Source organism: Phocoena sinus, chromosome 5, assembly GCF_008692025.1.
Source record: "Phocoena sinus isolate mPhoSin1 chromosome 5, mPhoSin1.pri, whole genome shotgun sequence".
Lineage (NCBI taxonomy): Eukaryota > Metazoa > Chordata > Mammalia > Artiodactyla > Phocoenidae > Phocoena > Phocoena sinus.
Window position 1 is genome coordinate 68,526,750 of NC_045767.1, and position 20,017 is coordinate 68,546,766.

A 20,017-nucleotide genomic window follows, 5' to 3' on the forward strand; every position below is an offset into this window, starting at 1 on the left:
ATTTTTGACCACTCTCTTAGGCTGTTAATGCTTTGTGCTTCTGTGTAGAAAGAATAATTTGGGTTATCAAAGGAAAAGTGCAGTTCAGGGGAAAAAAGTAATCATCATGTGATTTTTGCACAAGATCATTGTATGTTTACAAACAGAAAATTTTACATAATTCAAAGGATGATTTGAGGAGCTTGAGAAACCACAGATAAGGGTAACTAAAGTAATCAAAGTAATTTGGAAACAGGAAGACTGCATTATGAGGATAATATAAAGGATTGGTACCTATCAATCTTCGAAGGTAAAGAGAAAGAAAATGATTAGAATCCACATTGTTATTAAGGGTAGAAGGTGGAGAGTAGACTTGTTCATAAGATCAAATCCAATAGATATAATGGATATTCCGTGAAGCTTGAAAAATTTTAATCACATAGTAACACTTACTTAAAGAACTTCAAAGAGAAATTTCTTTTTTATATGGTAAATATGAACTTTTTTTCTTGCTAAAGTTAGACTAATTACATCTAATTTAATGTCATAGTGTATCAGTAGTTATATTATTTCCCAATAATTGATTGACCTTTGTAGAAAATACAGCAATCGTGAAGAAAAAACCCAAATGTTTCTCTTCATTCCATATATCTAATAATTGAACAGTAACTCATATCTCTGATAGACCCTGTGTATTTATACAGTAGTGCTTAAGTTAAAAAAAATCTTTGTTAGGGTTTAAGTATTTTTTTAAAAACTGTGCAATATACCATCATTGTTGGGGTAAATTCTCAGAATATTTGTTCTAATGTAGTTGGACAAGATGATCCACTGAAAAAAAAAGTACACAAGTTAGGGCCTGATGTCAATGATGGAATCTCATGGAAAATAGTTCTTTATGATTCTTGATTAATAAACACACCAAAATGAGGCATTTCAATTAAGACCCATGGTAGAGATATGAAGCTACATTTTCAAGCCTGAAGAGAGACTGGGAATATATCCAAGAGGCATAATGATGAGATACTACTACTTCTGTGATGTTTTAATCACAAATGCTTCTGTTGTTTTATCTATCCCATACTGAGATACAATAAAAACTGATTTTTCCATACACTGGTATTCAATTATATGACTAAAGGAACTGTTGGTTAGACCATTCTAAAATGAGTGTATTATTTAAAATATCAAAATTAATTTATATTTAAAGATCCTTTTCTTCATTCGAGGGACAAATATTTTTAAACAGTACTAATAAAATCTTTCAAGCCACTGTATGTTTAAAATATATATAAGATTCTTTCAATTATGGCTTGTACTCTAGCTTTCAATTTAAAACTAATTTCAACACACTGTGATTTAATTTAAAACTCCAGTTAGTGACAAAGGATATTCTTTAGAGGAAATCAATGAGTTTTCCATATTTTAAAATAAATAAGTAGTAGGAGCATTGTGAACAAGTGCTTTATTTGTCAGCACAATAGGTTTACAACTATATTTTACTGTGTTTTTTCTTCTTCTTCCCTTAATGTAGAATGCCTTTAGTCACCTTTAATATCCCAGATTAACAAAGATTCATATTTTTAATATAATGTCATATATAGTTCACATAATTCGTAATGTAAGAATTGTTTTTGTTGCTTAAGATCCCTCAACTTTCTTAGTTTCATTATTTCAAAATAATAAAATATTTTTAAAGTACTTTATAAATGCTACAAAGGAGAGAAAATTAAAATGTGTCTTGGCCATGTGTTCAAATAACAATTGAGGAGGACCAATTTTAGTGTCTGAAGCAGTTGGGGAAATATGAGTCTCTAGGACACAAAATTCTTCTTCAAGGCCGGAATATGTGACATTTTCACAAGTATGGATCAACCTTTTATCTACCTTACTTTGCTTACAGAGGCACTTAATCCTAGGATACAATCATAAAGGAAGAGGATAAAGCAAACTTCAGAATTCTAGACTAGGCACCCATGACTTTATGACGTTTCGTGATAGTATAGTTCTTTGAAATTCGAAGATTGTAAAAGCATAAAAATATGGAAGGCTCTCATCACATGAACAAGTTAGGGGAATCAGAAACACACTCTAGAATACTGAATATTTGTTTAGGCCACATTTTACACCTACCCATGGGTCAAAACCAATTTTGAGTGAAATGAAGAGCACACCATTTTTACATTCATAAACATTTTCAAGTGAATATCATCTCATTTTAGTATTTTATAGAAAAGCAATTGGAAAGAAGTTAAAAATATTGTCTTACATATTTGCCTTGCATAACCCTCAGTTTTTTTAAGAGTTTCCAATCTTCTGGAGATATTTCAGAGTTAACAGTTATTTTTTAGAAAAAAAATAGCATGCAGTTACATAATCTTCTGCAGAGGCAATGACAGATCTTTTGCAAATAAATCTTTTCTTATTAGTGTGTCAGCAACTTGTACTTTTGCCAGGTTAATCATTTAGCCAGCTGAAATCTAGAATATTTGTTTTGCTGGTTTTGACCTTGTCAGCAGCAATGCAAGTAAAAGTGGTTTTCTTAATACATCCATTTTTTCTCCCTTTTACCTTAGTTATTAGAAATAAACTTCTGTTCAGAGGTTTCTTTATTCCCCCTTGGGGAAATTACTTTTTTAAGAAGGAAGTGGGTGATTTAGAGGATGTTTAATTTATTAAGACTTCTTATCCTATAAACTGGATGAGTTCTCAGCAAATCTTCAAAATAGGTATGGTTCCTATTTCCTCAAATTCTTTTATAAACTTTTTGTCAGGCCCTCCGCAATCCTCTCCAGCTGTCAATCAAAGGGCATCGTTGAAGGGCATAAAGTAGTTCAGGACCGCCTCCTAACTTCTCTCTGCCATATTCACCAATGTAATTAATTAATTACTATGTGTAGTAGTGCTCACATGCCAAAAGAAAATAATTTGGATAAATTAATCACACTGAAATTAAATACACGAACTGTTATACACTGCTGGTGATGGTACAAATTGGTAGATACTTTCTGGAATATATATATCTGGCAATATATTTTCAAACCTTTAAATACTATGTAAATTTTGATCCAGTAATTACATTTTGTAGAGCTCTATCCCAAGGAAGTAATCAGAGATCAATTTTAAGTTATGCAAAAAAGAAAAATGTGTATCACAGTGTTATCGTACAAGCGAAAAAGAAAAGAAACAATTTGTGTTGAGCTATGGGGTATTGTTCTATAAATTAAATAAGCAAAATTACATGATGGAATAATATGAAATAGGTACACACAAAAACATCTGCTTTCAGCAATTTGGTGGGCTGTATACTGTGAGGTCCTTCCACTATAAAACAACTAGATTTTCAATGAACCATTCCTTTTCATTGATATATGAACTTCAAAGAAGTATGGGAAATCTATAAAAATCACCCATCCTCATTCACACCTAAACATAAACTATATGGCAGCATCTCAAAAGGCATTAGGACCATCTGCCACTTGGCAGAAGTAAATCTTAACATTAGGTCTACAGTTTTCAAAGGAGGCTAAACTGATCCCAGATAGGCACTACCATTGATTTCCATCACAAGCAAAAACCTTTCCTGGAGTAAAAGATCCTCAACTCAGGCTTTTAAAATTCCTGAGACTATGGTAAAGAAAATATGAGATGGCAGGCAAAGATCCCTAACACGCAAGGAAATAAATAGACATGTTTGAGAGACAACAGTAATAACCACTAGATACAATGCCCACTTATTTCATATATTTTAAAATCAAATATAAGACATTAATTAAATATGTATGTATATATGTATATGACATGAAAAAAATCTGAAATTTAGATAATATAATTATTTTTAAAAGACAAAAATAATTAGAAAATATATCAAATATTAATATTTTAAAATACATCCTTTTTGAAATAAAAAAAAAAGACTTAATGGGTGGGTAGACAAAGTTGAAGAGTAAACAGAAAAACAAATCTGAAGAAATTAACCAAACAGATGAGGAGATGAAAAATACAAAAAATGAAAAGTGACATGTAGGGTACATTGAAAAAAATATAACACACGTCTAAAATCATTATTCCAATAGAAGATTGCATTAGATATTTATTACTGTGTTGGGCCGAACCCTGCAGGCCTGCAAGGCCTGTACTTGCCCAGCTTCAAGACCGAAGAAAGAGCCCAAAGTCAGCAACAGAGACAACAATGGTTTAATGGACAGGGGGAGCTTACACATCTGAAGCAAGGTCTTGGAGTGACACCCCATCGTGTGTGGCAGATGGTGGGCAGGACATGGCGGCAGTCTTTGCTCCTGGGGATAGGGGGAGGTTAGCAGTTATAGGGGGAATTGACATCAGGTTGGCTCATTGGCTGTGAGGGAATCCAGCAGAGGGGCACACCCCTTCGATAAGAACAATCACTAGCTGGGGTGGGGGCAACTATGTAGGAAGGTCGGTCAGGTGGGTAGGGTGCAGGTGAAGCAGGCACTGGTCCAGCAGGGGATATACAGAGTGCAAGAGAATAGCCATCTTGGGTGGCCTGATCATACATACTACATCACAAATTATTCCCAAATATAGCAACTTAAAACAACAATTATTAGCTTGTTTGTCTCCCTCAGGACCCCTTACAAGTCTGCAAATTGTTGGCCTGTTGGCCGGGACTGCAGTCTCTGAAGAACTGACTGTGCAGTAAGCTCATTCACCATTCTTTTGGCAGGAGGCTTCAGTTTTTCACCATTTGGGTCTTTGGAGAGAGAGAGAGAGAGGAGGAGAGGGGCTGCAACAAATCATCACAAACGAAGTGGCATAAAACAGCACACATATATTGCTGTACAGTTCTGGAGGTCAGAAGTCCTAAAATCACTGTGTTGACAGGGCTGTGTCCCTTCTGGAGGCTAAGGTGTAATCCATTTCCTTGCTTGTTTCCAGCTTTCAGAAGCCTCCTGCATTTCTTGCATACGACCCCTTCTTATCGCTCCAGCCTCTGCTTTGTTCATCACATCTCTTTTTCTGGGTCTTTTACCCTCCTGCCTTCCTCTTTCAAGGACCCTTGTGGTCAGTCACACCTGCATCATTCAGGATAATCTCCCCATCTCAAGATCCTTAACTTAATCAGAACTGTAAAGTCCCTTTTGCCATGTGAGGCAATATATTTACAGATTTCAGGCATTAAAATGTAAACATCTTCTGGGGCATTATGTCTACCACAGCCCCTTGTCTGTAAAATGAGGGCGTATGGTATCTACTTCCTAGGGTTGATATAAGGATTAAATGAGTTTAGTTTTTTGTTTTATGTATTATTTTTAGCACTTCAGGGTATGGGTTAGCACATATGAAGTGCTATAAGAATGTTTGATGAATAAAGTAAAGCACTGCATGATCTGTCTTTCTTATTGTTTAATTATTTTGGGTTTGTGATCACTTCTGTTTTTACCAACTAGCATGCCTGGTTATTTTTGATTGAGTACCAAACAGTGCACACGAGATCTATAGAGATAAATTGAAGTGCTAGCTTTCTATTCTATTTTATTCCTTCAGAGAAGATGTGCATTTGCTACTGGCTGGTGGCTAGCAAAAATCACTAGCCAACCTGAATTAATTTAATCAAATAAAGGATTGAGACCATGGTAATCTGGGCCTCAGACCTCTTGAAGATTCTCAGTGTATTTGCCAGGCGTCCTCTACTTGTGAGTTTAAACTCCAGTCTTTGTCTTTCCCATCTGTCTGTGAAAAGCACTGCTCAGTTACCCAGCCTCTGAGTCTTCTCCAGAATTTTGATGAATTCAAAAGATGAAAAGCAACTACAGACACTAGCCTCACCTCTCTTAATTTTCTTCTAAATCTTTCTCTTATAATTCTTTACTACTTTGGCAATTTTCTGATGCTTTCTAATAAATATACATTATATTCTCTCCAGTTATTCTCCTCATTTTTAGTCAGCCATTACCAATAGCCAGAACTGAGTGACTGGATTTTGTTTCTAGATCACATGCTCTTTAGAAAATAAAAATACTTCTCTTAAGAAATAGCTCTCACACTGCCAGCACTCTGATAGAATCTCAATGCTGGATTATGGAAAACTAGGTGATGATGTGACCTGAGGCACTGAGTCATAGGTCAAGGAGGCTAGCAGCACACTTTCATCAAGTGAAATTGTATATACTTGGCCATGCTGAGTAGATCCTGAAGCCACAAAGAGAGTGTCACAATTATGTCAATTATAGCATAGTTTCCAATTGTTAAAAATCGACAACTTCTTATATAAGGAAGTTTTCTTATTGAAGACAATGGAATATGATAAAGCTTAAATGCATGAACTAGAATTTTTTGTATCTACCTGAATGCTTTAAATTAAAAAGTTATGAGACAATTGAGTCCGTAAAAATATATACTGTTTAACACAACTTATTTGAAGACTAAGCCATATTAAACAACACTGTACACATTTATTATATATGTATATATTTTATATATATTTATATATTATTTATATACATGAAGTAAAATTCTAAATACACTTGTGGAATTATCAATTATAAAATTCCCTAGAAATGAACAGAGGAGAACACGTTTAGAATTATATAAAGGGCTTCAACTATATATATATTATATATATAATATATATGTGTGTGTATATATATATATATATATATATATACACATTTTAATAAATGAAGCAAATATGGCCAATTTTTAAGATTAGAAAAAAACAGGTTGTTACACAGTGGTACTTAGTAGAACATTCTCTAGACTTGAATTATTATGTGTACTTGAATTATTTTATAATACAAAATAAAATTTTTATAATAAAAAGCTTTCTTAGAAAAACTTATTTTCACACAGTGCCATTTATATACCTTTATATTACTAATTGTGTAAGTTTTGTGTTTGCCTCATTCCAATCCACTTTCTGCCCTTCTCTGCCATATTCTGCCCTAGGAGGCCAAGGCTTTAAATTTCCTTTGATGACTGTCTTCTGGTTGGGTCAAGCCAACGGGAGTCACTGTCAGATTGTACTGGAATGGAGTAAAAGACCACAGTGTTTCTTCCATGCTCCTTTCTTTCTTCTTTATAGGGTTTCTGGCAGTACCTGTATGCCATCTGACCACTCCTCCAAAGCCCTGCTTCTCAGTGAGCTATGATAATGCACTTCTTGTCTTTTCAACCCTAGGAATGTTAATGGCTTTGCATTGATGCTATTGGTGTCTCACCATTCCTTACTTACTTCCTTACCCTGCTCATTTCTCTGTAAGTGGAGTTCTTTATACGCCTGCTCATTGAAATATTTGTGTTTCCTGATGGTACCTTGGCTTATGCATTTATGAAATGAGAAAGCAAAATAATACAATAGTACAAGTGGTAAAATCTATTAAATATATCAGTTTATGCAATGTAAAAAAATTAAAAAGTGTATACAACTATTTTAATTAGTTGCTGAATTGACAGGTCTGATTTGTTCACCCCAAACTGTGAAATATTTTATGGTCTATTTGGAGTGTCCTAAGCCATAACACAAACTGGTTTAGTGATAGTTGTCAGTTGTACTTAGGACAATTAAAATAGTACTATTTGCAAATGTAACTTTCAATATACATCCATAATTTTGAAAGAGACTATAGTAATATCTGTTGTGATCATCAATCCAGTGGTCAGGTTTTAATGTGGTTACAGTGATGTGAAAATTTAAAATGTAGCAGTAATATTATTATTCACTTTCCAAAGATTATTCACTAAAAATAATATATCTCATTAAAAGCCCAAGGGTTTTTGAAATGGAAAGTAACCAGGCTCCTTTAGCAAAACTGATTAGTCTGTCTTCCCACTTCAGTGTGTCTATCTATTAAAGGCAGACTAATTAGCAAAGTCACTAATGAGGTTCCCACTTATGCTGTAAAGAAAAAACCTTTTCTTAGCAACCTTGTTATTAAAATAGTAGGTCAGACTAGAGCTCAGCTTGGCAAAATTCTGCAATCCATACTTGAGAGATGTAAGCATATTTTCCTTTACTGCCTGCCATGCTGCCTGGTGATAACAGCATCTTAGTTCAAACAAATAATTAGAGTTGATGATAACCCTAATTAATGACTTTGCTAATGGCTTTGCTTGTTTAGGGCATTAAGCCAAGTTCATTGTTTAGCATCTTCATACCTACTAACCTATATAAAATAATTAGCAATTCATTGACTCAGTCTTAAGGCATTACATGATTAAGAGTGACTGTATCCTTGAGGTGCTAACTAATGAGTTTGCTTGTCTATTCTACATTCTGGCCAGATCTTCTGCTGTGATTTTTCATCTTGGGCTGGGCATTCCACTCCCATGAACTCATTTTGAAGGAAGTGACTGACTGCAGGTACTTCTGGAAACACTGATCACCTGGGGTCACAGTGAAAAGAAGGGCACCTGGATGAAAGTCCACCTGCTTTCTTAGTGTCTATGAGCAGAGCTTCTGCACAGTGTTGGCTGGTGACAGCTAGACCATCAGATCCTCCCACTTTCTCTTTGAATTCAAAACATGCAACATGTTTTAAGGGCTTAGAGACAAGAGATCATGGCCCCTCTAAAGAGCTGAAATAAGTTTAGATGCACAGCAGGAATGGCTAGAAATGAGGTTATAAAGTCATAGCTTATATACTGGGAGGTTTCTAAACTACATTAAGGATTCTGGTCTTTATTGGAATCCTTGACAGATATAAAATCAGGGATCAGACTTAAATTTTTCTTCTTCTCTAGATTATTACATTAAATGTTGATTGACTGAGGTAGCCTAAGCATGTTTCTCTTATAACCTGGAAGATGAAAGCTAACTCTCTTCTCATTTGACTGATCATAAGCTTAGATGATAATTTTGTTTTGTGCTCTGGGTGGACTCATTCTGTACTAGACTTGAGCTTTTTACTTTTTCCCAAGAGTAGATGTTTTAGCCTCAATTTCTGCCCCTATTAGGGAGCTTAGTTTAAAACAAAAAAAAAAAACTACCCTTACACAACTTCTCATTTCTGGTAGACCATGTTTTACCACCGCTTACAGCCTTACACCTACAGGCTCTTAATTCCTGAATGAGATTCAGGGTCAGAAGCTTGTGTCTTGGCTCTGCCCCTTGCTAACTAGAAGGCTTGGCACCATCTCATCTAAATCCCATAGTCTGAATTTCTTTTTCTGTAAAGGAATATCTTGTTTATTATACTTTAGAGATTTATTGTGAGGGAAAATTAGAAAGTCTAGATGAGGGTATTAAGAATATAAGATGATGCGTGAATAAATTATTATGGTAAAGTGAATTTGACTCATATATATTATTGAGGCCATGAGAGGCAGATCACAACCCTGGGCTTTAGAGTCAGATGAGTTTCAATCAAACTTTGCTACTTAGCATCTGTGTAAGCTTGGGCAAATTAATGAACTTCCCTAAACTTTATCTATAAACAGAGATGACAATCTACTTCACAAAGTTATGATAAAGCTTGAATGAGGTAACATACATGAAGATTTTAGGGAAAAAAAGTAACTGGGACAGAGTAAGTTTCAATAAAAGGTTGCAATTACTCCATTAAGTACTAAAACCACTTGGCATTTTAACATTTATTTTGAATTATAGGAACCTCTTATAATTGACTTTTTTTCAGGGCCTAGGTACATTTATTTGTTTGTTTTCAAAATTTACTGAGACCAACCTGGTTCCAGGCCTGGGTTCCAGCAGGACATCAGCTGGGTCAGGGCACCTCACATAATGCCAGCAGCCCGGTAAGCAGGCAAATGGGAGCCGGGACAGAGGGAGAAGAGGCCGCCACGCTCGGGGTGAGTCACGTGGGAGCTAAACCAGCGCCGCGGATAAAAGGTGGTAGGCAGAGTGGCTGGGGGCGGAACCGGAAGTAGTGCCACCAGCCGGGCGGCCCTTTCAGCCAATGGCCGCGTGGTGGGGTGTCTGACGTCACCTGAGGAGAAAGGCGGGAGGCCCAAAAGGCGCGGGTTACCAGAGCGTCCTTCTGCATTACTAGGTGTTACTAGGTGAGTTACCAGAGCAGTGCAGTCAGGGAGAAGCGTCTCTTCCAGCTTCTCTTCCACGGGTTAATCAAGCTCAGGTACACCACACCTTCAGCCTGAGGACCGCCTCGCGCCTGCAGCTGCCCTCAGTTCTTATAATTGATTTAGAGGTCATAGCACGCGGAAAACTGATTTGGATAGAGTGACCATCCTGTAGCAAAATAGCCTTTGGTAAGTAAAGCTACACACTAAAAAAGGAGTTAATAGGAAGTTAGCAGCTATTCAGGAAAGTGGGAACAGAGTTTTTCTTTCTGTCTTCCACATTCAGCTTTAACCTTAGTGTTGAACTCACAGTATGCTGTTTACTAGGTGCTGTTGAATAGCTAAGTGAAGGAAAGAATGAATAAATTAAGATCGTGTTTTGCAAAAGAGTCCTAGGATATTCAGGTCACTTTATGCATTGGGGAGTAACGTTAGAACCTGCAGGGGTATAAGGTGAGATTGCTGCTCTAGCGGTAGCTCTAAGGAGTGGACTCAGAAGTCTTTGGGGCAATAATAAATCAGCAAACAAGATAATAATGATGATGATGATGATGGTGATATCTAACATTTATTGAGTGCTTAATAGTACCAGGCACATTTTCGAATGGTTTACTTATATTATCTATTTACTTCTTTAAAACCCCTGTGAGCAAGTACTATCCCTATTTTTGTAGGAACAAACTAAAGCAAAGAGAGAGTAAAAGACTTGCCCAAATTTACATGCTACTAAATAAGCACTAGAGGAAAATAGGATAAGAGAAAATGGCCTGATTTTACCTACACCCCAGGTTCCAGCCAGGTGGCGAAGGAATCCAAAGAACCTCACTGCTCTCCGTAGGTGCTTGTAGGTGCCCTGGAAAAAGCTGGCACAATCCAGGTGTTTAACACCCCCCCTCCCTAGAGGGGAGTCCATTCTGACACGGAATTGTCACTAGTTCTTTCTTTTCCTTAACAAACTTCTTATCCTGTCATTTTTTTTCAACAGCATATAATTCCTCTTCTTTTAGCATTTGTCCTTAGCTGACTAGATTTTTTTTTTTTTTTTTTTTTTTTTTTTTGCGGTACACGGGCCTCTCACTGTTGTGGCCTCTCCTGTTGTGGAGCACAGGCTCCTGACGCGCAGGCTCAGCGGCCATGGCTCACGGGCCCAGCCGCTCCACGGCATGTGGGATCTTCCCAGACCGGGGCACGAACCTGTGTCCCCTGCATTGGCAGGCAGATTCTCAACCACTGCGCCACCAGGGAAGCCCCCTGACTAGATTTTTTAAAAGTCACTCAACTCCTCTTGAAAGTTGCGTTGTGTGTGTGTGTGTGTGTTTTGTAGTTATGGAATGGTGATGTAAAGGATGCAGATTCTTGCATCTTTGTATCTTGTAGCAGGGACTGAAGACACAGATGTATTAAGATCAACTGGAAGTTTTATAAAGTGATTTCAAATTAACTAAAGGTGAAATCATGTTTATAAATAAAGTCATTGTTTTTCTCTTTTTAAGTGAAAGTCTGATACATAAATACACTGCTTCTCATTTGTATTAATCTAAAATGTTTAAGTATTCACTACAGGCTACTCGGTTTCTAGAAATGGATTAATTTTCTTGAGAAATTACATTTAGCTTTGAGTTGTGTCACAGTCAGTTCTCAAGTTTTTTTATTTTTTTTTTCTGAGATTATTCAGACGTCATTCTATGAAAACTAGTCAAAAGACCTAATTTGACGTCTGGCTCAAACGTGAACTTGTGTTGCAATGTTGACAAATTTATATAATCTCTAAATCCTACTCTCTTTTACTGGATGTTGTTGGTGAGATTCTTCCACAAGCAGGTTATGAGGTTGACATCTGTGGAGAGCAGAGGAAGGAAGCAGGATAGGGCAGAGGTAGATCTTGAACTGTGATACAGGCCTGACAAGTCTTAGCCAACCCTACAGGGAGCTTTGGAGCTAAAATGGCCGGTCAGAGCTGTCTGGCATTGGGCCAAAACTAGATGTGGGCTAAACAAGAAAAGATCTTGCCCTTGGTGAGAGTGGTTCTCTGCAGTTGAGGCAACTCCTGAAGGGGCTGAGCTCTAATAGGCATCTGCCAACAGCACGCCTACTAGCTGGGGCAACAAGTCCTTCCTTAAAGGGATAACTTGGGCAGCTCAGTGTCCACAGCGCTATGTAAATAGTGACAGTAGTTATCACACCTCCGTCAATTACCACAAGGATAGCACTTTTGAAAACAGTTTGAAGAATATAAATTACTATGTAAATATTATATAACTATATCAATATCTGTACATTTTGTTTGATTAATTCTTAACGTAGTAAAATTCTAAACTACAGCAATTTTCACTTTAAAAAATACATACAAAATAAAATTGAAGAATCAGATTATTTTCGAATAATTTTAACAAAAAAGTCTGTAACATTAAAAAAAAAAAGGATTCTGATTTCTTCTCAATTTATTGAAAGTCATCTTCTAACCATTCAGGACATGAAAGGAAGTGAAGCTCAGGTATTGAGATACATGTGAGGGTGAAACGGGAATTGGAGGTTGGACCAGCTATTGCACGTGCACCCACTGTGGTCAGTTTCATCTTCCGGTACCTGAGCTGTTACAGGAAAGCTGGGGGGAAGACTGAGAATAGATCCTGGTTTGCTCTATGGAGTGCTGCAGAAACTCACAATGAAAATATCCAAAGATGTATTTTAATTAAAAACTCTATATTTCATTGATCTTTTGCTAAAGTGTAGAAAGTTGTACTTTACAACATCATATCTCTGGTTACATTAAATTTTTTTTTTTTATATTTGCTTTGGCTTTCTTGCCTTTTTTCTTGGTTAGAGTTTCCTGAGCTTTATTTATTTTCTCGGGGTTTTCAAAGAAAAAAAACTTTTATATATCTTTTTTACATTTTTCTTGTTTTTTATTCCTGTCTTTATACATTCCTTTTTCCTGATTTCTTTCTCCTAGGCTCATTATTACTATTTAAAAGTCATTATGACTGCTTTAAAATAACGTTAATGACCATTATTTATTGGAAAGTTGGTCTCTGCAGTGCTAAATATCTTGTAGACATAGCACATTTACTTTATTCTTTTTTTGTTTAATGTAAGCAGTCCCTTTAATTTTCCTATAAATTGGTCACATCCCTTTAAAAATGTAAAGTTCTTATTACTTACACTTATTCTTTAAATAGTCTGTGAAGGAAATTCTTATTTCCTTTTCAATTAAAATTTATTTAGAAGAGAGTATGTTTTAGTTTCAAAATCGTCTTACAAAATTTAACTCGAGGCATCTGAATCAACTGGGGCCCTGACATTCAGGGAGTCATACCAGGATTAAGTAGGCCACACAAGGTGAAGTCCTTTATGCTAAAGTTGAGATGTCATGCCCTGGGCCCTCTTTTGAGCTTCTTGCAGTTGTGTGGTAAGAAGATACAGGACTTGTCTGTTAACCTTTTCTCCTTCTCTTTGAATTCATGCAGCTGGATGGTAAGAATACCAGTGTCTTTTTGCCCCAAGGTGCTATTTCCTCTCTGTTTTCTTTTATCCCCAGTAGATTTTGGACCAAGGCAACTACCCTAGCTGTGATGTAGGCAGCCTGACCAGCTCCGTATGAGCGCATTGCCAGTGTGGACAAAGATGGTTAATTTCTCCCATTCCTTTGATACGCAAAGATATATTTTAGATTATTATTTCCTTTCACTCCAAGGGTAAAACCTTGCTTCACACTTTGGAGTCTTCAACAATTCCTGTCATGGTTGTGCCAGGCCTTCTGAGGCAAAAAACAATATGGGAAAAATGAGGGCTGGGGTGAGTAACATTACTCAGCATGTCCAAGGCTTCAAACTGAAATGTTAGGGAGTGAATCTTGATTTGGGACGTGCTGAGGCAGGTCTGGGGTGCGGGAGTGAGGGCTTTCCTTAGTGACCTGGGATTCGAAAGACTGCTTTTCTTCCCATTGGTAGAGCCCCACTTGAGAGGATCATTCATTTGTTGCTGGGTTCAGAAAAGCAACAGGCAGGTGGTACAGGCACTATTAGGTAGAATAGCTTTCTATAGCAGTGTATGTGTGTTTAATTATCTTCCCTTCCCCTCCCTTTTTTTTAATCATTTGAGATATTTCTCCAGGGAAAATAGATTCTACCATGATAGGAAAAATTTGAGGAAATAAAGATTTTCTTTTCTTTTATTGGAATAGTGAAACTAGTAATAACTAATGAAACAAGTAATCTTTCTTGGTATTTTGAAATAATTCTCTGAGCATCCTATTTTTGAGAATTGTATATACTTTCTGAGTTATTGAACATCAGAGAATTTGTTTTTTAATTTTTTCTAATTCATAACAAATCTTATTTTGCCATAAAATTTGAGGTCCAAAGTATTTGTGTTTGGAATTCAGGGCACATATTTCATTATTCTCTTACATTTTGTGGTTCAGAAATGTTTAATGAAAATTTGATTTTATTTTTCTACATAAATCTCTGTATATAGTCTTCATACACACACACACACACACACACTCCAGAGCTTTAACTTATCCATAAAAATCGAGAAAAATTTCCAACTTCTAGATTTTTTCTTTTTTCTACCTCTTTTCTTTTCTGTTAAGCAATATTTTTTTTGTCCTAGATCAGGGAAAGTAATTTAAGGTGTTTTAAAAGATAATTGATCAATTTTTGCTGTATCTAAACATTTTTGTTGTATTAATTGAAGTACACATTTTGGCAACTAAGTTTTCCATTTGAAAGCAATATTTGAGACCTTAGATTCTTCCTGTGTTAGAATATAATGACTTTTTGAATTTCGTTGATTATACAAATTGTAGCTGTTTGACATTTTTAACTTTCCTGTAGTCGTTCTGTTCCTAGGGAAACAAAAAGTTTTATTTCATTCTGAAAAAAGAGTCTCTTTTTAAATTACTGTATAGTTTCATATGCTAGCAATATTTGTATATTATTTTTCCATTATATAAGAATATCTATTTTCAATTTTGGTAGTTGAGAAGGCCTCTTTAATAATTAGGATAGATTTTCATTAAAATATTAAAAACTCATTTAAAGAAAGATATTTAATATTGCTCTACATCCCCAGATGGGAAATTTTACCATGAAAAATCAGAGGTGTATTTTCAAAAAGATTTTGCCTATGAGATAAACAAACTGACAATCATTTTAACCTATTGACATTTTTTAACCAAAGATTCTTATAAGATTGCCTTTGAAATGAATTCATATGAAGAGATAAAGAAAATGCAAATTTGCTCTTAAAGAATATATGTAATATCTATATCATTAATATATATATTAAAGAATATATACATATATGCATACATGCACATGTATGCATATATGTATAGTAACTAAAAGCAAAATAATATTATAGACTTTGAAATTAGGGATATAATTTCTTCTGAGCCACTGTGTTTTAAAAATCCCTAATAGAAAAAAAAAAAAAAAAATCCCTAATAGAAGCTCCACAGTCACTTCTCTTTGCTTTTGGGCATATGTGGGCTTAACATTAATCAGATTGAATTTTACAACTGACTGGCATAAAGAGCCTAAATAAATGAAGCTAAAATAAACCTTGTTTAATCTCACAGGCTCAAATTGATGGTATACTCCCAAATCATGTGGTGTCTCTCAAAATGTCATTATATTACTATTTGTTTTTCTTTTTAAAAAATTTTTATTGGAGTATAGTTGCTTTATATATATTACTATTTTTGTTAAGATCATATTTTCCTCCTTAATGCAAGTGCTTGGACACCTATCTTTGGAGGCAAGTGATCTGGCAGTCTTTTAAAACTATTTGTCTAGTAATGAAATAGATCTAAGCACTAGGAAATAAACTCAACAATAATTCCTATTCTGATGTTGGTAATAAATGTATCATTTATGATTAATATTTCTTCTACTAATTAGAAGAAATCAGAAATAGAGTTAACAGATTTTTAGTGAGTTTCATCTATCAGGAACCCAGTAAAGATTTATTGAGTAAATAAAAGTGACATTCTAGTCAGTTGATTCTCTACCTCCTTTTTCCTTAAGGAAAAGTCACCCATAGTGGATAACATTTATATGCATGACAGTACTCTGGAAGCATTTATATTTTGATGAAACCAAAATTATTTTTTAAGGAAGTAAAGCTCCTCCATAATTTATATTCAGCACAACCATCAAGTCCTGAAAAGAGTTCCTCTGTGTGGGCTGAGGCTGAACAGATACAGAGTGTGTTCATTTCCAAGGACACTGTCCATTGTTCCACATCCTTTTCACTCACACAGGAATAAAGAAATAGCAATGCAAATGACAGATAGTCATTATGGGGATAATATCAAATTCCTCTAAGTCATTCAAAATAAATTAATTATGGTGAAATGTTTATGTTTTGACGTATCACAAACTAGTTTTAACTAATCTTAATATACTAGTGGGTTTTGATGCCACTATGGAGAAAGCTTCATGGCGTTAATCCTGCCATGGAAGAGAGGGACACGTGAGCTGTTTTGAATAGTTTGACAATTTAAAAGGCAGAAACTATCCTTATATATTATTAGGAGCATTATCTTTAAGAATAAGCAAAAATTAAGACCATGCATGAAAACAAATCATTGTAAAACCCCATTTACTTAAAAGGTTAATGCATAGTAAACCATTCTTTTAAAAGCACAGAAAAGTACTTTCTCCACTCTTTCTTATGAGGGACCTCTTTTGTTGTTGTTCTATTGGGTCTTCCTTTTTCAGTTAATAAAAAGTAGGGTGGTAATTTTTTTTTTTTTTTTGCGGTATGCGGCCCTCTCACTGTTTCGGCCGTGGCTCACGGGCCCAGCCTCTCCTCGGCATGTGGGATCCTCCCGGACCAGGGCACGAACCCATGTCCCCTGCATCGGCAGGCGGACTCTCAACCACTGCACCACCAGGGAAGCCCTAGGGTGGTAATTTTTGACCTCTTCCTCTAGCAAAGAGATACAAAATGTTTATTGATTTATGCGACTTAACGAAAATGATCCAAATTGTTGTCTGACAAGTTTTAGGTAAGAACAAGAAGAAATGAACAATCTGAGAGATTCTTGTTCTGTTAATGACCAAAGACTAACACTGGCACATATCCAAAAATTTACCTTGCAGGGATTTTATTTTTTATGAGAATATAAGAAAAAGTTGGGGTTTTTGAGCTACACAAAATTCTATAAATACGTTTCTATATATCTCTTGCACCTAAAGGAATTTGTCATTGAAGGAGAGAGATGGGTGAATGGTCATAAATCATCACTAAAAGAGACCTGATTTAGAATCAATAGGGATTTGAAATCGTTATTCTGTCCACTAGAAGGAAAGAGCTGAGATGGGGGGGTCAGGGAATTGGGGAGCAATCTTAGGAATGGGCTGGAGAGTCATAATAGGAGGTGCTGTTGGACTTCATTCTTGTGTTATTCAGAGAAGCTTAAGTTCTCTATCCTGGTATAATCAAATGGGACATTTATTGCTCGTATTTACAGATCTTGGTCAGGACAGATATATAGCTGCTGGTTTTAGGGAAGACTAAGAAAAAAAGAAACTAAATGTTATTAGGATTGCGTGTGTTTCTGTTTCTCTCTGTGTTGGCTTCATTCTCTACTAATACAAACGGACTGTGTCAATGCCTTCTGCTCAAATACTTCCAACCCAGTAATCAGATGTGAAAGGGAAGCTGATTGGCCTAGTTTGGAACATTTACCACTTGTGTGACTAGGAGGGTAAGACTTTTTATAATAAGAAGAATGGTCAGCACAGGACTGTGGGCCCTGTAAGCCAGATAGTAGCATATCAGCTAAGAGGAGGTTTTCTCTCTACAGGATCCAAGTTAGAGACTACATGATGTTTCCCGGTCAAAAGCATTGAGTGTACTATGAGTGACAAGGGTCATTGGAAGTACATCATTTGTATTTGTTTATCATTATTTTAAAATAATGTGCTTAATATATATATTTAAAATTTTATGGAAACTAGTTTAATTTTAATGTTGGCAAGCACTGAGATAATATTTCTGAATAATAATGGAATTGACATTAGAAGGTCAGTGAAATAATAAACATTTATCAAATATATATGTATGTATAATCATTTAAGAAGTTGCTCATGAAGTTTTTAAAATCTAGTCAGAAAAGCTTTATATACACTTAGGCTAAAATTTAGAAAAACTACTTCAAAATATGGATTTTGTTCAAGTTCAGTTATTTTACTATTTACTGTACCATTAAGAAAATTACTGAATTTAATTTATTTAGTTCATTTATTTATTTGGAATTTTCTGAACGCAGTTAGCCCTCATTATGATTTCTCAGGCATAATTAGTTGCATACTAACACTTCTAGCTGAGATACAGAAGTATATGAAAGGCCTTTGCTAGTGTGCTAACAACCAGAAAAACATGGACAGGAAAAGTCCCCTTTTCTTTAGGCTTAGTGAAGAATAATGGATGCAAATACAAAATAATAAATAAATAGATTAATACACAAACAAATTTTAGAAATGCAAATACAATATCTGAAAATTTAAAAAAATCTTATGTAAAGATTTTTTAAAATTAGAAGACATGCATATACATGTGCTCCAACAAACAAGCTGAGCAAAATAGTGTAGCATCATGTATTTGTCAAATGACTCATTTAATTAAGTATTGCAGAACAGATGTAATATTTTTGGAAAACATTTATTTGGCATATATGATGATGTTCTGTATGGATAAAATTTTAAAAGGCCTTAATGGAATATAAATAAGTAGAATGTCAAAGACTGAAAAAAATATTTATGGAGCAATTTGGAAAAACAAATATCAAAATGCAATCCCTGCCCTGGTGGACCTGGATGACTGGCTGCTGGGTGGAGGCTGTGGAAATCAAAACAGAAATTGGTGGACCACTAGGAGGGAAGGGCAATAATTCAGGAGAATAAGACTAATGCCTTGCACTAAGAGATTAGCGACAAAAGATCCATTATCTTGTAAACCTCTATTAATGTGTAGCCTATTGAATCACCACCACTGGTTTTAACTTCTGTCTTGTAGCCTGGTTAAAAGCTGTGCTGTCTTAATTAACATATTCATGGTTTCCTTCAACTGTGTGTAATCCTAAATAGACTACACTTAGGGTTGTAGGAGCTTTTGTCTTAAAATAAGTGATTTTAGACCTTGTGATGATAATAACGTCCATACCCTAAATTCAACTTTTAAGCAAGCTTGTAAAGTTTTTGTCTAATTTAAGCTTTTCTATGTCAGGATGTATAGAGGGAACTGGGAATTCATAATATTTTATGGGCAATAAATTCAGTTGCTTTCTGAGTAGGGAGGAAGTTATGGTTAAATGAGATAATGCACTAGAGACCAGTTTGATCTCTTTAGAGGAAAGTTATACAAATTATTACTTTTTTGTTGTTTATGCATATAACCACTCCATTTAACATGCTTTTATAAGATTTTTTTTTAATACAGGCAGAATTATTTCCTCACTGTCAAACAATCTGAGACTGGCTTTCACCCAATATTTTAATTTTGGTATATATTTTCTCTCTGTAGATATGTGTGATATGTGCCATGGAAGACATTTGGATGTACATGATTTTCTTCTCTTAAGAAAACTCAATACACATGTAGTAAATTGAGTTGATTATCCACTTTCCAAGGAATTCACAGAAGGAAGTTAATCATCTTACAAGTTCCTTAATAACTTTATTAAGTTATCCAATTATGAAAATATTCCATTGAAAAACATATTTACAAATATTTCAGAGATATAGTTATTGGATAAAGAATGTATTTTTGAATTACTCTGGGACCTTTACTAAAATCTTCTTTATAGGACTGCTTTAGTCTCTGCTTCCTGTTTTTACTGCCAAAAAAACACCATATAACACACTTCAGGGATAGAATTATGGCAAGGCAAAGCAGCCTTTTATACACTCTCATGTGAGAGGGCTACTGACACAATACACTCTGTCAGCTGCCATTCTGCATAACTGTCAGGGATTCCCCTGGGTTCATCTGCAAAGCTTGATTTCTCCCT